Source organism: Ptiloglossa arizonensis, chromosome 11 (genome assembly GCF_051014685.1).
Source record: "Ptiloglossa arizonensis isolate GNS036 chromosome 11, iyPtiAriz1_principal, whole genome shotgun sequence".
NCBI lineage: Eukaryota > Metazoa > Arthropoda > Insecta > Hymenoptera > Colletidae > Ptiloglossa > Ptiloglossa arizonensis.
The window spans coordinates 11,505,814-11,523,765 of record NC_135058.1 but is presented as its reverse complement, the minus strand read 5'-3'; positions in this window follow the sequence as shown (position 1 = coordinate 11,523,765).

Here is a 17,952-nt window from a genome sequence, read left to right as displayed (position 1 = left end):
ACACTTACGATTTTATCAACAATTTGTATAAAACGTTTGCCAGAATTATATAATTTCTCAGCTCATTTACGATGACCGAACTTCCGCTGAAAACCAATATTTGCGTAACATTACGGCACAATATAAATAATATGGATGTTTATAAATATAAATTATCTTGCCGTGTGGATGCAATGTCATACGAGTGCAGAAGGCTAAGAAGTAAGTACGGAGTTATCAAGTACGCTCGAATATCGTTAGTTTAACGATGTCTCGTGGTAGATAAGGCAACTAGTAGAGTGAAATGGTGTAGAGAGTGCATAAAATTTATAACAAGCATAATTGTTAAGGAACACGGTTCATCGAAACGGTTAACGAAGTTCAGACGCAATAACTTTAATCTGAAAAATAAAAACCGAAAACGTGGGATCGATAAAAATGAATAGTGACGCGAAAAAAAATATTTACCAGGATATTACGAATTTAATACAAACCGGTTGTTTGCATTCGGAGAACCAAAGTACCATCGAATGGAAAACAATTGTTCGATTATAAATTGCTAAATTTAAAACAAAAATTTCGATATTTTCTCTCGTTCAGATATTAACTACAACACGCTGAAAAGTGTCAATGAAAACGAATAGTTTATTTGTAAAAAATATTTTCTCTTCACAGAGAACAATACTATTATGTTTCTGCTACAGAATATTACTTTTCATTACGAACTGGAATGTTTGAATATTTTTAATTGCATTAAATATACGGGTTATCCTACTTTAGAAGTTTATCGAGTTCTGTGTCTCTAACAGTCTCTAAGAAGTGAACTTTTAACTTCCAAAAGCGTATGCTTATACAATATCCACAATGAATAAGAAATGATGATTTAAATTACGTTTAAAGAATAATATCTTCCCTGTACTGTTTCCGGACAATATAAATCACGATCTGAAAATTCCATTGGATCTTCGAATAAAAATATTCGAGTGTTTCTAACATCCATCTCGCCCTTAAACGTGAGTCAAAACGTGGCGAAGAAAAGCTCCAAAACTTATTCTCTCTTACGATCGTTCCACATTTTCGCATCCAAACCTATCCGCTCTTCGGAATTGAATCAAACGGACAAAAAGGGTTTTCTCTCTAATTATGAAAAAGAAAAAAAAAAAAATCTCTTCATCCGCCATTGTCCAGGACCACCCGAATACCATTTTTTCCGACCTCGTAATTATCTCTCGCTAATTATCCAGCGTGTCGATTCTCGAGTCCCGCAGACTTTCCATTTCCGCGTCGTTAAACGCTTTATCGACGGGTCGGGAAATAGCTCGGAGGTATCTTCCGTTCGGAGTCCTTTCTTTCCAGCGTCGTGCCTAAGTAACGACGCCGCGACGCGTCGCGTCCCATGAATATTGACGATCGGGACGGGCCCGATTCATATTCTTGTTTCTAATCGAGCACCCCCACGTGACTCTCCATTTTTCATCCCCCTATCAGCGGGACAAAAAACTTCACCCTTCGTCGCTAGCAGCCCCCCGTTACACTCCTCCTCCTCCTCCTCCTGACCTTCGTTCCCTTGCTCGAAGATTCTTTCGCGGTGTCGACGGTTGCGGCGATATACCGTGCACGTCGAACTTTCCGTCTATTTAAGAACGTGCCCTAACGATCGGACGCATCACCCTATCTGCTGCCAATAAACGTAACGCGAACAACACCCTCCCTCTGGTTCCTTCCGGTTCGATCTATCCGCCCCCTGGATGTCGATCGGCACGTCTCTTTTCGACAAGACTCGGCGGACACAATACCCTCGAGAAACCCCCTCCTCGACCCCCCACTCGTCGCTACGATTAGCTTCCAACCGTCTTTATCGTCTTCTATCGCCACCCCCTCCCCACCCATCCCCCTGTGTTCACTGCCACGTACGATAACAGCGTATCGCTTCGGTTTCCGTGCGGATGGAATTCGATCAAAGCACGCGCTAACCCTGAGCCCCCCAAGACCACCTCGCCCCCTTTCTTGCGTGGCCGCCCGTGAAAGAATCGGGACCTGAAAGGGAGCCTTTGCGATCCACCCTTTACGATACGACGTTGCGCCTCTGAAGCGTCGTCCAACCCCCGTTCTAAACCTCCTCCACGCTTCGGCTCTCGCAGACCATTAGCGGGCTGAATGATTAATGGAGCATTCACGACGAGAGGAAGATCGTAGTCGTACTCGGGAAGACACCGGCAGACAACGGAAGTCACCGGTTTAGGTCGGTTATTTTTAGCGCGAGATTCCGTAACCGAGAATATCGCGCCTCGTTCTCCGCGAGACGATCCATCGTTTCATTGGAACGATTCGCCGGAGGAGTTACGTCGTTTCGAAGTACCGCGGACTGAATTCGGGGTTGGTCGCGAATTCCATCTTGGGCTCGTCAAAGAGTAGATCTTGAGTGGGATCGTTGATCACGCGAGCAAATTTTTCGGGACCCTCGAGAGGCGATTCACTCGGTCAAGGGTCTTCTCGAATGTTTTTTTAAACAAATCGATCCGTTTCGTGTTAGGTGTACTTAGATGACATCGTTTTAGGAGGAAGAGGCAGTTTAGAGATCTTGTTAGTGTTACTAGACCGAAAGTTTTATTCTACTTAAGTACGGTATACTTGAACAATTTGTGGAAGAATATTTGTAACAATTGCAACGAAAAAAGAGCCTTATCCATGTTAAAATATACAAATGTAAATCAAAGGCACAAAGTACTGTAATACAAGGTTAAAGCGTGTCAAAACGTGCATCACAAGTACGCGAAATAGTTGTACATACGTTCAAAAGAGTAAACGAAACAATTTACAGACTTCGTAAAAAAAAATCACAAATTTCAAAGACTTTTACCCCCCTGAACATTCGAAGAATATTCTCGTTTCTAGAAGTGTGTGAAAAGGAACGAAAAATAAGAAGTTTCACCGAGAAATGAAATTCGAGGAGTCGCGCGACCAATATCGGTTTCAGCGCTCGCTCGGCCATTGTCGGCTCAGCCGGCGACCGCGACCGAATCGACGCTGTTCTCTCGCGCCTAAAGAACGCGAACAGTGGTGGGGATGACTGAGCACGTTCAACGCGTAAAGATTCGGTCTTGAAAGCGGGCACCACCAGCGGCGAATCGTTGCATTATTAGACCGCCCGCTGACACGCGAATATTAGATTTATTTCACCGGAGGAGAGTCCCGCGAACGCCATAAATCCGCCCAGCGTCGTTTCGTCGCGATAAAGAGTCGCGAGATTCGTATCGGAAGGGCGTGTTCTTGCCGATACGATCGTTTGTCCGCCCGTACGATCGAAGACGCACGCGCGCCGTAATCGCGAGAGTACACGCGATTACGCGTGTCCGATATTCCCGTCCGGTTGGACATGATCTTTGCAGGTTGGACTACGCGTGTACCGGCGACGCGATAAGGAGGGTTGGTTTATTGTCTTTGGATCTTCGATTATCTTGCTTGTAGCGCAGCGGTTAACTGGCTTAATTGAGTACCTGTTGGTTTCTTGTTGGTTGCAGTTTGTCGCGGTTCCATGATTATTTAACACTGCAACTGCCAAATGGGTCAATTTGACTCGTTTCGGACTTCGTTTTAAAATTACTCGATTATTAACCGTATCTTTGCCTCGAATATTTTTGGACAATTATCAAAATGAACAACTAACGGTAATCTTGGAAGATAGGTATGTGATTCGATACAAATAGTAATACGTTCGCTATCAGTTCTAGTGTTATTAACATTGTTGCCTCGTAAATGTTATGCTCTCGTGTGACGAAATTGTTGGCTACGTGTTATAAGTTATGGGCGCGTAACGACTGCTCCTTGTCGACGTCTCGTATCGATTCAACCGATAAGGAATATTCATGAAGAGTTCGATGTCGATACTGATAAAACTTTGCCAGGTTTGTAGCATACCTGGAATCGAAGGTCGAGTATTTTCCCCGACTGCTGTAACTCAAGTTTAAGGGATGAAATTACCCTTCGAAGTTTCGCCTCGGCGATGCTATCTTCGAAACTATCGGAGATGCACGGAACTTTCTTAAACGAATGTTTTATGGCCTCTAACGGGGAATAACACGAATATGTACGAATAGCTCATTTTTTCGCACCTCGAGTTGCAAAGTTATCGGAATTTTCGTAAAGTCGAGAATATAACTAGACGCGGGATATTACATTGCTGTCGACTCGGTGCGAGCAAACTATCTCTCTCTTCTCTCTGAAAATGTCGATAATTTGCTAAGAGAAAACGGACAATTTTAAGCTCGACGTTCTTATCAATCCGTCTACCGTTTTCCTCTTTAAGTTAAAACGAGCAATATTTGTCTGGAAGACTTCTCGGTATTTCCAGTTGTTTTTAAAATAGCGTCTAGGAGCAAACTTTGGAAAGATTATTCACCTCTCGGATCGAGAAATAGTACTAACGTGTCCCTTTTCTTAGCCGCACCGGAAACTTTCAAAATTATATGTAAATCGATATCGAAAGCTTCGGGAGTGTTCCTCGTGAGCTGCTATTAATAAGCGTATGGAGAAATACATTCGGTAGATTTTACGCGTTTATAAATAATAATCGTGATATAGTTGTGGAAATGGGTCGAGGGAGATCGTCGAAAATGTGATATCCGCGCGTTTCGCGATAAGAAAATAGACATTGCTTCTGCACGATTTATTTAGAGATTCACCGTGGAAGATGGCCGCCACGGTCGCCCGAGTGGCGTTCCTTACCTTGGGAAAATCAATTAAACGCTAACGGAGCCGAGGAAGAAGAACGCGCGGCCGCTGACCGGACTGCTCGTTTCGAGATAGGGGACCGTTGCAAATAATCGATTATCGCAGCTCAAAAGGCAATACCGACCGTTAGGGGGGAACACGTAAAATAAGCGACGCGTTCGATAATTCTGGTGCACCGCGCGTGCAACAATATCGTAATTGATATTCGTATCGCACGTTACGAACCGAATCCTCGTTGTCCCTGTGAGAACTCACGGCCCTACGCGAAACACAGACTGTACACCTTGGGAACCAGATCCGCTGGAGGGTTTACTGGTTCTCGCGTGTCGATCCTCTTCGTCACGAGTGAATTCCTTCCAGGAATTTCCACGCAGGTCATCCAAGGGATCAAGGTCCATACCTGACGCCGGTCCACGGACGATGCCAGGCTTCGCTTGGGTATAGTCCTTTCGATACAGCCAACAGTACCTGAGCCAATCGAACAAAGAATTGCTGTGTTCTCGGGGACTAGCGACGTCCACGAACCAACTTCGGTTCGAACAAATTATTTCTTTCGCAGTAATCGGGAAAATAAACTAACGATACTTCCTCATTGTGGTTACTTACTTTGGAATAAATCTTCCGATACAATTTTCACCGTGGATTCTGCGTTATTTTGGCATCGAGGTTGGCAGTGTCGTTCTTCTCAAGTCGATTGAAATATTCACCGAGTATCGTATACGAAAGATAACAATGTTCCAAGCGTTAGAACTACGCAGACCAGGTTTACGGTATGGACGTTGGGAATATCTAGAGGAAACGTTTACGGTCCGGTCAACTAAATAGTTAAGCAAGGAGTCAAGCTCCTAGCGGTTGATTTATTAGTAAAGACCTCTGCACCTCCGTAGACGTAGTCTGCGTTCTGCCTACGTGCACGTCTACCATCTTAATCCTTCGTACGCGGTAGCGATCGAGGTGTTCTTAACCCACGAAGTGGCACGCGTAGTTAATTTCCTCAACGTGTGCATAAATCTTTCGTCGAATTTCCCTTGCAACCTTCTGCACGGTAGACTTTCAAATCCCATGCGGCAAAGCGAGCTGGAACTGCAGTACATATCGAGAAGCTGGCCAACATTGAACATTTCGACCATTGATATGCTAACCTCCTTCGTAGCGCTGTATTCATAGATAGATATAAGAGATCCTCGGGCGTAGCTAAGTTACAACGGAGCACTTAAATTCCTATTCGACACGAGTATTCGGCTAAGTATACAACCCCGTGAGTGTATTCTAAATATTTTTCATTCCATTCGTGCATCTGTACTTGACGAATATTTCGTACGGGTTAACACCCTTGGTAATTTTCCAAGACGTAAATACGTTCGAGAAAATTTTTTATCGTTTCGTCCGTGACCTCTAAATGGATTTATTGATTATTCGTATTAATTTGATAAACTTCTATTTTCAAACTGTTAGTAACAGTTAATAATATCGTTTCTGGATAACAGAACAATTGTACTTATTTTTATTCAAACATTCAAACCCATTTTCTTACCCAAGCTTTACAAAATACAAATTGTCACGTTCAACAATAGATGAAAATACCCATCAAGAAACAGAAGAAATATCATTCTTCAAAATTTCACACGATCGCTACTATCCACTATAAACACTATAGACTATACACTGTTACGACACTTGTTTCTGCTTAAATATTTAGATCCATTCTCGTACACACGGTATCCAAAATACAAATTCTCATATCTCTCGTTAAATCGAGCTACCTCTCGAAATGTACCGAACACAAATCATAGTTTTTTAAATATTAAATACCTCTCAAATGCCAACCCGATGTCCAATTCCCTCTCGTGTGGACGTCTAATTACGTTTCGACGACCGTCAAAAAATTCAATTATCCCGATCCCACCCTCCCTCCCACCCTTTAATAAATGGATCTCTCATTAGGGTCCACTTTCGTGTCGAACGCGATTGACAGACGCTTCATCTCCATCGTTCATTGGTAACGGGCTGTTTGCGTTCGAGCTTTATGCGATCGGTGTAGCTTGCAGTTGAAGTCTCCGGGTTCGGTGACTTTTCCAAATGAGGCCTTTTATCAGCGCGTCGGGGCACGCTGAACTGGTCCCTACTAATTGTAAGGATAATTTTGTAGCGCGCGAAGCGCGGAACAAAGGGCTCTCTCGGCCGAACTCGCTGAAGAACGTTCCGCGCTGCTCGGGGCTGTTCCGATTCGCTTGACCTTCGCAGCCTTCGTTCACCACCGGCAGTTAAGAACTTTCAGGGCAAGAGCGTGGAGGATCGATGAAACGAGGTGGGTCACTGCCAACGTAAGCCAGAAAAATAACCTGAATCTCGTGTGTAAAATGTGAGCACCGTGCGGCAGAGTGGGAGAGGTAACGGGTGTTTCTATTCCATTGCATTTTGATGTAACGTTACACCTTCTACAGTCTGCCCAACAAGAGCAACGTATTTTGAAAAGTAAGTCACGTCAAAATAAAATGGTAGTGTAACTTTCGTTTTCTTTGATTATAAATTCTCCAGAATTGAAACTTCGAACGACGGTCTCTCGGAGAATTTGAAATTTAAGGAAACGTTGCTTTTGCAATTTTAACACGATTCATTCTCGTGAAAATTGTAATCGCGACGAGTACAATCTCGACAGAGATTACGAATGAATTCTTTCATTCGCTACGAATGAATTTCGAGACATTCATGACTCGTGATAAATGAATTTAAAGACACTTATTAAGGCATTGGATTGAACTCGCTTCGTCGTTACGAGAATTTCACCGAGACGGCGGTGACTGTACAAACAGAAAGGAAATCATTTTGCTTCGACGCTTTCGTTCGAAGGCTACGCTAATGCTGTTGCGAATTGTACCGTCTCGCTCGATCTCGAAGTGACTGTCGTCGATCTTCGTCATTGTCTTCGGCTAATAGCGAGCAACAACTGCGACGCTGGGAAAGCCGGTAAGACTGTAATTGGACTCGAGATGTAAACACAACTGCCTTAGGTGGTAAAAATATATCCAGAACACCCCCACTCCGTCCATGCTACCTTCCTCCACTCGTCGCGCATGAAATTCGGCTTATTCCGGCTACGCTAGTCGCTACTGTTTCAATGAACGGGTAGGTGAGCCAGCCGGCAGCCATCGTCAACGTTGTTGTTATTGCTGGTGGTAAATCGAGGCGTGCGGCTACGTTACGAGTACGATAATACCAGGTGTTTATTGATATTGATAGTTCGCGTTGCGGTAACGCGGGGCACGATCTTATCCGGTGTTCGCCGCGCCGTAGAAATAAATAAGGCGTGAATTCGAAACGCGGCGATCCGTTGTAACGATAAATCGTCGTTTTATGCGCGAAGGAAATTGATTGCGAGCAAATAATCTTGTAATGTAAAATGGCGGGCCATAAACATGTCGAGGATAAGTAAACTCCCGGCGGTTTCCGAGAGCAATCTCTGAACGCGATTTATTTATTTACGCGCCGTTTCGGCCCGAACGCGGAGCCATTCCTCGGGATTTATCGAATTGTTTCCCATCCGGATTATCAATTTTGTAAATTCTCGGTGAATCCTAATCTTCGCGGTCGATTATCGGGGAATGTCGCGAATAGTGTTACGGGGCGATACGTTACTCGCTTACATACTTTCCGTAGCGATAGTGTAGATTTCAATCGTGGAACATTTGTTTCTGCTTCTGTAACTTTATCGGTAATGGTCTTGGTAGCGGTGCGTTCAAAGAACTTTGTAGGTTTATCGACACGCTGGTGACGAAGAGCAGAACCATCGTTCGCGAGACAAAATTGGAACGAGAATTGTACGAAATAAATGTTCGATTAGTCCATGTACAAGCGCCACGTTATCGGTACAGTATCTCTAGACGTAACAATTAACGTACACCTATCTGACGTTACATATAATGTACACGTCTACGATATCTATTTTATAATTTCACTTGGTAATTATCAAAGATTACGCGTAATTTATCTACAATTTAGAAAATTTATGATTGTTTACATCTCTGGTCAAGAATGTATTTAATTACTCCCGTGGGGGGTCTTTGTCTCGGTACGAATATAGCACACGTTACTTGGCGACATTAATGGTTCTCGGTAGTAGCACTTTTCGATTTTATCTGGAGTCGACCACTCGGAGAAATATGTGCATAACGCGTGAAATTAAAAGCCGCGATCTTTTGTAATTGTAAATTAAGTTACCGTTTCAGATTGTACGAAAATAGATTGCGAAAGGACAAGCTCGTAATGTAAACGGTCTGTTAACCTATATTGCGATGTAAACGTTTTCTTTGATCTTAAATCTTTGCTTAAAAATCCGCGTGTCTGTTACGTTGTGCTTTATACTCTGAGAAGACACCTGTCAATAATTATATTTACTACCGCTACACGGATTTTATAAATATTAATAGTCAGCAGCGATAACGTGTTTCGATTTTATTTGGCACTTAACACGAGTAAATTAGTTGCGGCGTGAATTCGAAGAGAAAAATCTATCGAAACGATGAATTGCCAGTTTACTAGTATAAAAAGGAGATCGAATACCACAGCGTGCGGTATTTATTGATATTGATAGGTTATGGAGGTAACGCGTTTCGGTTTTATCCGGCGTTTAGCCTCTAGGGAAATAAATACTGCGTGAATGTAAAATGCGCAACCTTTTATAATGATAAATTGCCGTTTTAGGTACAAGGAATCGCATCGAGTGCAATAATACGCGATGCTTATTGATATTAATAGTCCACGATAATGATGCGTTTCGAGTTTATTTCGTATTTGGTACGGTCAAAGTTCAGAGAAAGAAATCGATAAATAAACGAAAAAAGAAACCTCTACCGTAACGATAAATCGGGATGAGAGTATACACAGTGTTCATCGATATTGACAATATCGCGTAAGAATAATTTCGATTTTATTCGGTTTTGTTTAATGTAACATCGAATACATTTCCACTTTAAAAAGTGGAATAAAATTTGACGAGACAACGCGATCGTATCGGATTACAACGACTACCGAATCGAAGATTATATACGTGTTCGATAAATTGTTGTTTCACGCGTATAAGATGTCTGTAAGTCTAGTTGGTAACGCTCGAGGATCTCGAATCGAGGTTAAGGACGTGAGTTACGGGTATTGGCCAACGCCGAATGTATCGAGGACATGATCGTAAATGTAATTCGCAAATCCATTATCGTAAAAATGCGCAGCTTGTGCATAGCCCTAAGCGTTGGGTGGACGTTGATACAGCGAGGGCTTTTCTGTCTCTCCGGGTAGGGAGCGCTGCCAAACAATACGGAATGATTTACCCTGAATCTCGTTGGCTTCCTTACTGTTCGGTATCGTTGTGTGCAGCCAATCCGTATAAGAGAATTCATCGAAGACGATGGAGCATGGCGACCGATGCTTTCTGTACACGGTACCTCAAAAGGAGGACGAAACTCGAACAATCCACAGTTTCTTGTTTTTGATACACCGCAGATATATATATATATATATATATATATATATATATATATATATATATATATATATATATATATATATATATATCTGGACCACTTTGGCGTTCCTCGTTTTAGACACACTTTCTTAGAAAAATACTAAGAATTCACCGTAATTCAAATTGTGCAACACGTTTGCACGTGTTTGAAATAAAGTACACGTTTCTTGAAGCTTTAACAGGGACACCATTTTCGGGAAAAAATTTCGACTATCGTACAAACGCGAATCGCTAGCTGAGGTTACGTCACGTTTTTATTTAATAATTCCAATATTGATCAATATTCCGAAGTGGAAATCGAAAATGATAAAATACTATTTGCTCGGTATGATATTTATACCGGTGATGAATTAGGTCGACGCAAATAATGTTTGTATTGGGTATTTATTAGACCAAAGCTATCCTCTTCGATATAGAAAAAAAGAAACATACGCTGTAAGAATTAAATATAAAATAAATGAAAAATATAAAGAATGTAGACATTTCTTTACGGAGGATCTAAAAATTTGGCATCGAAACGTTTAACGAATACACGCTTCGAATATTCTACTCAGCGTAGAACTATTCTATCGATCGAAACGTTTAACCAGCAATTCACCGAATTTCTAAGAATTTAGCTCCCCGACGAAACACATCCAGTGCCCGCGTACAAGACAAACAGAACTCAACCGTTGCACACTTGCAAGACAAACGAAACATATCTAGAACACACGAGCCGAAAGAAACGCGTCCAGTACGTGGAAGACTAACGAAATACATCTAGTATGTACAAGACAAACGCTAACAAATCCCCCGCGAAACGATCAAGGGTATCGGTAATCACCGAGGATAAAAACGAGACCGAGGTATCGAGTTATGCTTACCCTCGGTCGCTGGGAACGATAAGTGAAATAAACGTATGCCGCGTTATTCCGCGCGAACGATTCGAAATAACACCGCAGCAATGATAACACGAACGATAACAGCTGTCCGGTTGTAGACACAACTCACGGTTTAGTAACGGGAGAACTTAGATTTCTGGTTCACGCTTCGGCATGGTTGGACGACCTACGCACGTGTCGTGTTTAAACAGCTGTCACGCGGCCGATTTTTTTGTTGGCTTTTCCGATAAAGTAAACGTCCCAACAGTTTCCGTATCTAATCGTATTATCGATGCTCTCGTCGCGTACCGAATACCCTCTGTCCTGTTCCGTTCGTTTCGCGACCTTCCCAACTTTTTTCCCAACGATATTTTCTACAAAACTCGGCTCCCGTGGCAGCCGGGGTTCAACTTCGGACAACTCCGTACGGAATGAAAAGTGCAACCGCCTGGACCGAGTGAAAACTCCTATCGCCGTGATTCGATCGAACTTCGATACAATTTGTTAGGGGACAGTCATTTCGTGATATTACGTTTCGAAAAGGGGAGAACTCGTCGGCTCGTGTAGACGCATAGTTTGACAATTAAATTCCGACGCGTACACCTGGAGTTTCGGGCGGCCGTTTATTCGGTTCGTTTTAACAATTATCGTACGATATTGCGAAAGGGGAGCAATAACGCTTATTTATATCGATTCGCGCGAGCAGATCCGTCTCCGTCTCGCGGAACGACCGAGAAGAAGATACAAATCTTCGCGCGAGATTATTCATTTCTGCTCGCGAATTTTTATTCGAACCTTTTGTTTCTACGGCGAGAAAAAATGTACAAATACACTATGGAGTAGAAATGTACAAAAAGTGTGCGAAGCACCAATTTTTAATACCTTCTCGATAATATGAGCAAAATTATCGTTGCATCGCATGATCTTCGGTGCAATTTACGTAACGTTCGATCGTCAATTAGAAATCTTTCGCGATACGGATCACCGATTCGCGATTCTGCACCTAGATTTTTTATAGCTCTATTTAATGGCATTTATTACCATATTTAAATCCATTCGTGTTCGTCGACCGTTTCACCGTGTTTCTTATACAATGTCAATCTTTCCTCTTGTCGTGTTCATCCCCCAGTCGTGTTTAAGATTTCATACCATGTAGATTGCGAAGATCTCGCTCGGCAGTTTCACTGGAGCAGCTTTTGGTAAAACAGGAGAACCTAGAATTAGATCAATTTAAATATTCTTCTTTATCCCCGTCGTACTTTTTCTCATTCCCGAATCCGAAATCCCCGGCTGCGAGAGAAAAGATTTTCAGAGACGAACGACATTGTAAAGAATATTGCGAAGGAATTGGCGGAATTATATCCAACCGAGTTTAAAAATGATTAACGATATTTAAAGGCGTGTTTAATTTTATGGACGGTGTTCGTAAAATACAATTTTTCTAGAATTTCATTGCGTTTTCGACAAGAATCCGACTTCTTCCAATAAATTTTTCTTTATTACTGTGAACGCTTAAACTTTTTACAAACGTAACTTAAATACCAGTTTTAGGTTTCTACTATAGATCTGTAAACGTTTGGATCGTTTGGCATAAATTAGTCCAAGAAAACAGGTCCAAGATCTACCATCTTCGAGCACCTCGAGCACTTCCACCCTACAATTCAAATCCTACTTTTCATTACTCCTTGGAAGCTCTTTATCGTACAAAAATGTCACCAAACGTTACACAGTTAAATATTTCGCAAAGAAAAAACGATTTACAAGCTGCAAAACCGGTAATCGCAAACCCCGTGCAACAAACCGATCCAACGATTCGTTTTTCTCGCAAAAACGGTTCGAATCTGGCCACCGCTCGTTAGAAACCGCGCAAATATGGTCTCTCCTGGCCCCGAAAAAAGAGTCGGTCCACGCGACTCGAAACTTGCGAAACTGAAAATAAACGGTCGGCTCTGAATCGCCGTAGCTCGTTCCATTCTCGTAAAACCGTCCTCTCTGGATTCACCCTTTCTTCCCGGAAGTGTCAACCATCGGTACGTTTACCCGGCTTTGTCGACGAAAAAGAAAAAGAAAGAAAAAGGAAGAAGGAAAAAAAAAAGAAGCCAGCCACTTGGAGCATTATGTTCGCGGGGGAAGAAATCTGTCATTGCGCGTCCAGTGGGTAAGAACCGGTAGGGAACTTTTTACTCCCCGGTGTCCCCACCGGCCGGTAAGCAGGGACGTAATTCCCCTTTTTACTTGGCTGCAATTACTCGGAGCACTCGGCGTCTCGGGGCGTCTCGCGTCCGTAATAAAAGTACAAGTGTTTCCCGCGCGCGGGAGTAGTAAGCTCGGGCGATATTACACGGCGGGGGCTCGAACCGGGTTGCATCCGAAATATCTCAGGGCGGCGGTGGCGGCTCCTTGTCGGCGATATTATTATACGAGCCGGGGCCGAGTCCTGACGTTGCACAGTTCGCGGCGTTGCTTTGGTTTCGGTCGCTCCGGCGATATTCGAAAGCCGTATCTACCCTCCCCTCGTCTCTCCGCACCGTGCTACCCTCGAACTAGCTCGCTCGCTCCTTCCTGGCTCCGTGCTCGTCGCTTTCATTCCCCCGGAGAAAGGTTGTCTCTCGCTCCCGACACAAACCGGGAGCTCCGGATCCACGGAAATTCTGGGCGTTTACACCGCGGAAACGGAGCTACAGTCACGACACCCGCGCCTCATCACCCGAGCCCAGCCAGCCTTCGACCTACCACGCTCCCGTGGATACGAGCCAATTTCGCCTCTACCCCCTCGTCTTTGTAACAAGGTGGAATGTTCATCGCCCGCAGTCACGTAGTCACGACCCCGATGCATCGGAATGAATGCGCGTTTTGCCACCGAAGGATTCACTTATCTGGCTCGAAGCGAGCCGAGAGACTGTCGCGATGTCGAGGCTCCTGGAGTCGAGCGGTAAGGATACAGGCCGACCACTCGAGACCGCTATCCATTCGATCGCCGCGTTCAGGATTCGAGTTGCGAAGAAGGTGCGGTGATCTTCCGGTGGGATTTTTTTTTTTTCTCGCCTGGAGGAGCGCACAGATTGGAGAATTTTTGGGATTCTTTCTAGATGGTGCGGAAGATAGAGATTTACGTAGTTGTAAGTCGATATTGGATTATTTTCTTTCGAATGTGTCGATGGGATAAGGTAGCTTCTGAACGATAGAGCGCTGAGATGGAGAATTTTTGTAAGTTTTTGTAGAGGATATGGAAGGTAGAGATTTGTGTGGTTGTAAGTGGATATTAAGTGGAGAGATGTACTATTCTTTTCGAAGGTGCTGAGTAATAAATTATTTTTTGTCTTTACTGTGTTACAGGGCGTAGAAAAAGAGATTGTTTCGTTCTGTTACTCAGTGTGAAGGTTACAAGATGTATTCGTAAGTAGATATTAAGTACAGATGCTTTTCGTTTCTGACCATTAGACAGTAATAGTGTCCGTCTGTCCTTATTTCGTAGACGAGTATGTACGATAAGTCGTGAATTGGTCCCCATCGAGTAGAGTAGGATAAGACGACCCAATCAACCGGAGTTTCTCAAGTGACGTGTATTATTAGTTACGTTGGGACTCGTGCGTCATTCTCCATCAGAAAGTATATGGTACAGAATTGGTTCGGAGAAATTAATTTTATCTTCGAAGTTTTAAAGTTCGTGGCCGTATTTTTTGTTGCTTCGCAAACCTGCGAAGTTTCATCCAATGTGACGTCGGGCACTTGGTGAATGTTTCTTGTCAGTTTGAAATAGAACAGGTTGTAACCCAACAATCGTGAGCGAAACCTGGTTATATTTGCTCAGTGATTTTAATACACGGAACAATCGGCTAATGATACCAATTGAGCAAAAAAATACATTGTGTATCTTTGAAATATTATATTTTGAGACACTGTAAGAAACTATTCATTTTATCAAATCGAAAAAGTGACGTTCATCCTTCTAGTCGTAGAATAATAACGCAATTCACTATTCCGAGACGATACTCGATTCTTGTAAATTCCTATACACTCTTACGTGTGCTCGCAAATTAGTCATTCTCCTTTTAAGATCCAGTGATCCAAGAATACGCTCAAGATGCATTCGCGTCGCAATTTGTTTCAAGGTGACACGATCGAAGCTACAAAAAAAAAGATATCCGCTTTTCAAAATCGAGAAATCGGTGTTCACCCTTAGGGAGGCAAAGTAATAACATAATTAGTAACACGATGTGTCTTCTAAAGTTCCTTTTACATCAAATTATTAGTCATTCTCCCTTTTCAAGATCCAGTGATCCAAGAACATGTTCAATATACATTTCCATCGCAATTTACTTCGAGGTGATTTTCATCCAAGAAAAAAAAAAGTCTATTTTTTTGAGAATGTAAAATAACAAGACACAAACGTATCATCAACGTGACACTATTCCTACAGTTCCTTTTACACTCTTACGCGCGTTTGCGAATTATTAGTCATTCTCCCTTTTAAGGCTCGATGACCTAAGAACACGCTCAAGAGACACTCTCGTTGCGATTCGTATCGACGAAAATATCTATTCGTTGAAATCGTTATAAAAACGATGTAAACCCTTCAAGGACGTAACGATAACAACATTATCGATAACCCGACACGATTGCTACGTTTTCTTTCGTTAGGCGCGTTCACAAATGATCAGTCGTCCTCCCCGTCGAGACCCAGTGACCTAAGAACACGTTCAAGATGCATTCTCGTTGCAATTGGTTTCAAGGTGACTCCCGACGAACCGTGGCACTCGTTTCCAGTTACCGACTCAATACGGAGGATTGATCGCGCCCAGGCGGGGCAATATGTTTTCTTCGTCGACCTTGTTACACCCTTCGCAGTGTGGAACGTTACGGTTACTCGTAGCGGCGGTGCTCGCGACACGCGCGACGAGCATGCACAGCGGAATAAATACTGTTTCAATAGGAATTCATCTTCGGTTGCATCAGCCATTACCGCACGGGTCAGTAAGTAAGTACCGGGCGTAGCGGGCGTATTGCATTCGTGCCAAGAATACCGATGACGCTCCCGTTCGGCATCGAACTCTCTGAATTCGAATCATCGATCGCGCCTTCTGCTCGACGGGACGACTAATCGACAAAGTGTCGCGAGCCGGTGCCCCGTTACCTGCTACCCTGCTAATTAATTTACAACGGTGGTTAATTTACCCGACGCGACGGAACGATATTCGAAACGTTTATACGTTGAAATTCCGGTCCGAAAACTTTCCGAAACGTCGAGCGCGCTCTGAATCCTATTCGCGAACGATATTCAACCTCGACGATTTCTGCGCAAAAACGAGCAGAGAGCCGGTTGGAAATTCGCGGAAATTAATCCAAGCTTCCCGCGGAGACGAGAAAAGAAAGAAAAACGATCGCGAACCTTCGACGTAATCGAGGACGATTTATCGCGTTCGAAGACCGGTGGGAAGGGCACGGTGGAACGGAACTGTCCACCATGCGATTAACATCGCGAAGAGTAATAAACATTTATACACGAGACGGACTAATAACGTACGAGCCACATCAAAGGTGGCCGCGCAGACACACGCGAAACTAGCAAAAGGGAAATTCGCTTCGTTGAACTCTACGCTCGTCGTAGTTCAACCGGCGCCTCTTTAATTCTCCGTATTTTCTCGGTAGTGAACACACCCCCGCGTACAGAGCGAAGCCACCCACGGAGGCGAGAGAAAAGAGCCAACAAGGAAGAACCAAAACCGACTCTTATCCGTTAATATTCGCGCGGCGGGCGCACGCCTCGAGTATTAGACTCGGTAATAAGTGCGTCGAGATTTAGGCGATGCGCGCCGCCCATGAGAGCGTTCGCGCGAAACGTTACCCATGGTTCCACGAGCGGATGGAAGAGGATTTTGCCCGTAGTATCGGGTGTTCACGAACGAAATTACGAGTAGTCGGTACGGCTCGAATTATACTCCGCTCCATTTTATACACCGTAAATGGAAAGTCGCGACCAAATCTGGATGATCGTTAGAAACGTTAACGATAGCGTCGGGTAACGTTCAAGGAACGTTAATAATGAAACGTCGAGTTCGAATCCAGCACCGGATTACACAAAATTTCAATCGAACGTTTACCTCGAAGCACCGACGAATTAATTTAATTTTTCGTCCGCGAGCGTAAGGTTGCACGATCCTCTCGAGGTTGCGCGTAATAATTGATCGTTTAATTCCGAACGATGCACCGAACTCTTACAAAATGATTACACAGGTATCGTATTAATATTTTTCGCGCCCGATTACTTCTCTCGAACGATAAATAATCCACGAAGATTTCCCAAACCGTTTATTTCCCTATCGAAACGTACTATATACTTCTATCGCAGTAAAAAGTAATCGATCCGAAATTTACATCGAACAGTGTCTCTACTCGTTACTTTGCTTATTACTCTGCGCGGTAATAATAATAATAATAATAGTAAAAAAAAAATTTACAACTCACCGGTCCGTCCGCTGGATTTCATTTGTCGTTGTCACGGTGTGGAAGTTGTTCGTTCGTGTTCGATGTTTGCCGGTCGACCAGTTTTCCCGCGGTGGAAACGTCACACGCGAATCGTCGAACGGGCCGATATTTATTACAGCTAAATAATTTGACCGGTTTGCGCGATGATCGGGCGGGACGTACGTTCCGTAGAAATATTAATACCGTCGCTCCGGTTGTTCGGTTTAAATCGTCCGAGCGGACCGGATGCTGGCATTACGCCCCGGGCATTATTTTTCACGACCGGAGAACACGTCCGTGGAACTTTAATTTTGCGCTGCTCCACGCCGATAGATGCCTCGGGTTCGTTCGAAGTAACAGCGCGAGATTAATTGTCGCGACGTTCTGTGTTATATTTTCCTC